Raw genomic sequence first — 4,000 nt, 5'->3', positions numbered from 1 at the left:
CAGTAGACCTGGAGTGGGGAGAGGTACAAAGTACATTCCTCATGAAGAGGGTGAGCATAGGAGTGAGCACAGAGCTCCTCCTACACCCAAGGACACAGCAAAAAGCACGTTTATTGTCTTAGAGTTTTATTATTGTGTGAAGACACCACAATCGAGGCAACTCTTATAAGGGAAACCATTTCATTGAGACTGGCTAACAGTTTCTGGGGTTTAGACTGTTATCATCATGTCGGGAAGTATGGCAGCATGAAGGCAGACTTGGTGCTGGAGGAGTTGAGAGTTCTACATCTGGATCCGAAGGCAAGAGAAAGAGACTGTGTACCACAGTGGGCACAACTTGAACATAGGAGACCTCAAATGCCTGCCCCCATAGTAGCACACTTCCTCCAACAAGGCCACACTTACTCCAACAAGGCCACACTTACTCCAACAAGGCCACACTTCCTCCAACAAGGCCACACTTACTCCAACAAGGCCACACCTCCTATACGGGAGGGCTCCATATGGTCCAAGCATTCAAATACATGAGTTATGGGGAGCATTCTTATTCAAGCCGCCATATTTCTGGTCCAGAAAATGGACCGCCACCAAATACTTGACCTTGGGTCAACAGCTTGATCTTGGGCGTCACCAGCCTCCAGACAGTGAGACACACAGTGCCGTTGGCTAAAACACAGTCTGTGGCACTTTGTCACAGCAACCTGAGCTGGCTGAGAGCTTCCATATCTCTTGTGTCCCAAGGCCAGGTGCACCATAGGGACCTGTTCCTGTGACCATTGCAGTTTTCCTTCTTTGCCATCAGAGGAAATTGAGTCAACTGGAAGGAGACCCAGGAGCATCTTTCTGCATCCTCTGGGGTCTGGGGATGTAGTTCAGTGGCAGGATACCTGTCTAGCATGCATGAGGCCTTGGGTTCAATCACCACTACACTATGTGGCTCCATCCTCTGGGTGCCTTGGACTGTAGTGTGAAAAGGGAAAGTGACAGTAGCAAAATCCTGAAGTTATACCCGTACCTGAGCCAGGATTTAACGGAGGACACAGAAGTGTCTGTCTAGAGGAGCTGGCTGCATACAAAGTGCTCAGCTGCCACTTGGCGCTCTCTTCTGAGACTGACCGCCTGGTGAAGGTTTCATTCTTTCCTTTGGTTCTTGGGTCCCTCAGGCACTGTACCTGAGGCTGTCCTCCACTCTGGAGATGGAGGTCAACAGGCTAAGGGCCCTGCTGGTGGAGCTGATGGCTTCAGGAAGCTGTGGAGGGGCAGAGCTGCAGTAGCAGAGTATGACAGCTGTCACACATGCGCGCACTGGCTTAGGGTAGGAGGGCAGTACCAGCTCGTTGCTAGAGCAGGTGTTGCAGAAAGTGTGGCCACAGTTTCGGCAGTGGTGCTTCCTCCTGTAAATGGAGAAGTTCTTCCCACACTGCTCACAATGTGCTGCCTCATCATCTTTCAGCCATGTGTGGCCCTTCGGTGCCTTATTTACTTCCTTTGTGTCTTCCATCTTCTGTTTGCACTGGCTGAGGTGCAGTCCCCTTCCCTGGAGGGCTTGCTCCTGCTCCTCACAGACCTTCTCTTGGAGCTCCCGCGGTTCCTTCTCGAGGCCTTCTGCATGCTGCGGCTCCAGAGCAGACAAGAGGCATCTTTCTCGCACTGTAGTTCTCTCTGGAGAACTTGTCTTTGTTGTTTTTCTGACTTCAGTTCTTTCTCTAGACCCGAGCATTGCTCCTGCAGGGGGAAGGCTGTAGCTGCAGGGCACTGATCCTCCCTCTGAGCTCCTGCTGGGGGTGGTGCTGGGCACAGCCTGTCTGGCCAGTTCTGCCTGCTGTAAACTTTTCTCAGTTTGTTTCATGCTGGACATCACCTGAGTGGTTTTTTCCTTTAAACGATGCGATGGCTTCATTCCTTCTGCTATAAACTGTTCTCTGTACTCTGAACTTTGCGAAACATCTGTAAGTTAATAGCCTTGATTTCCAGATGCTGGTGGAGGGCAACGAGTGTGTCCTAGTTCTCATGGGTTTCTCCAGTAACTTCATCGCAATCTCCATCTCCGTCTTCATTCCAATCTGTAACTCCAGCTCCTTTTCTAGCTCCAGTCAGACTTTCTTCTCCTCCTTCAGCTGTTTCCATACACCGCTGTACATATCATCCAGGCCCTGCCGGGTCTGCTTATGAGTCTCCAGTTCAACTTTGGTGTCCGTTTTGTTACCTCCGTGCTCTTCTCTCTTCTTTCTCGAATTAATTTGCTCTGTTCTCTCAGCTGCTGCTGTTCTTGTAGGGAACAAATTCAGTCTGTTGCAGATGAAAGCTCTTCTTGAAGTTTGAGTTCGTCTTTTCCAAGATGTCTATCATGGTCTGAAGATTCCCGACTCTGCAGCTTTAGTGTTGGTTAAGTTCCTCCACGTAATTTTTTCTGATCAAGGACATCGGTAATTCTTTCATGCTCTCTGCTGCTGTCAAGATCCTGCACATCCTTCAGACAGAGGTAGAAGTCAGTTACTCTGACCTGAGAATCCAAGTCTTCTCCCTCTAAGCAGAGATTGGCATCCAGAACCTTGAGTCCCACAAGCAGACCGACAATCACCGTTCCCTCCTCCTCCAGCATGAAGGCCTCAGGCTCATAGACCTCACTTACGAGATGCTTGTTGTCTGTGAGGACTTTCAGATAATCTGCCAGTTTCTTTTGCAGGAAAGCAAGATAAAGCCACGCTCTGCCTCTTCCCACAGCCATCTTTAGTTCTGGAAGATTCCTGACACTGGTAGCTATATCTGATGCTTCAGGACAAAGTTTTTCTACCAGCTCGAATGGACCAAAGACTGATTTTAGGCAGTGAAACTCTTCTTGACCTACAGCCCATGTTTGAGGCAATGCTCTATCACTACCAAGAACTGCTGCAAGGGGGCATGGTCTGCATCCAGAGTGCATCCCAGGCTAAGGGCAGACTGGAGTAAGACCTTAATGCAGAGTTTCATCATATGCATTAGGTTGGCACGCTCCTCCATCATCTACCTGGCCTTTGGAAGCTGCGCTCTCCCCACTCACTATCTTCCAGTCCCGCGCAGCTGCGGCAGGTCGCCGGGGCTTGGCAGCTGGCTCGGGTCCACAATCTCGAACTCTTCCCCGGACTCTAGACCTGCTTGGGGCTCAGGCTCCAACTCTGAATCCTGCCTTTCTCCCCACCCCCACCCCCCGCAATCTCCGCAGGCAGCCATGTTGGCCTGGCCGGTCAAATTACCCCCCCCCCCGCCCCCGCAATCTCTGCAGGCAGCCATGTTGGCCTGGCCGGTCAAATTACCCCTCTCCATCCTTTCTCAACCACGAATATTTGGCAACATTTTTCTCAAAGGTGAATAAAGTAAGTCAGACACACCAAGGAAAACAACTAACAGCATTTAATGCCAACTTAGAGTTTTCCAGCAAATATAAATAATAATTATCAGAATTTTAGAAAATGTGTATCTGCCACTGTGAGCTGTCCAGTTTCCTGTATTTACATGCATTCCTGAAACTAGTGTTAAAATCACTACAGTGGGTTTTAAAAAGGTTTCTTGTGTGTTCATGCATGCGTGTGTGTGTGTGTGTGTGTGTGTGTGTGTGTGTGTATGTGAGAGAGAGAGAGAGAGAGAGAGAGAGAGAGAGAGAGAGAGAGAGAGAGAGAGAGGAAGAGAGATGGAGAGAGAGAGAGAGAGAGGAAAGGAGGGAGAGAGGGAGGGAGGGAGAGATTGAGAGATGGATAGATAGATAGAGAGGCAGTAGCAGTAGTATGCCGCCTGTATGTGCTCTTAGAGACCAGCAGAGTGAGCTGCAGCTACAGACAACTGTGAGCACTCTTGCCTGGTAGTGAACACTAAAGGCCCGCTGGAAGAACATTGGATGCACTTACCCACTGAGCCATCTCTCCAGGCCACAGTATGGAATTTCAGTGTTAATGAAGATGAGATCAATGTTTGAAACATTTGGATAAATGGGTGAGTCGGTTGTTTCCAAATGACCATTGTTTAA

The 4,000-nt window shown here is 49.5% G+C and overlaps 1 pseudogene; it reads right to left on the bottom strand.

Moving 5' to 3' along the window:
• Window positions 1–1,241: 1,241 nt before the first annotated feature.
• LOC127678992 (RUN and FYVE domain-containing protein 1-like) lies at window positions 1,242–3,018 on the bottom strand (annotated as a pseudogene).
• Window positions 3,019–4,000: the final 982 nt, after the last annotated feature.

The sequence above is a fragment of the Apodemus sylvaticus genome, chromosome 1 (assembly GCF_947179515.1).
Source record: "Apodemus sylvaticus chromosome 1, mApoSyl1.1, whole genome shotgun sequence".
Lineage (NCBI taxonomy): Eukaryota > Metazoa > Chordata > Mammalia > Rodentia > Muridae > Apodemus > Apodemus sylvaticus.
The sequence above is the reverse complement of the archived record's forward strand: the minus strand, read 5'-3'. Positions and strand labels throughout refer to the sequence as shown.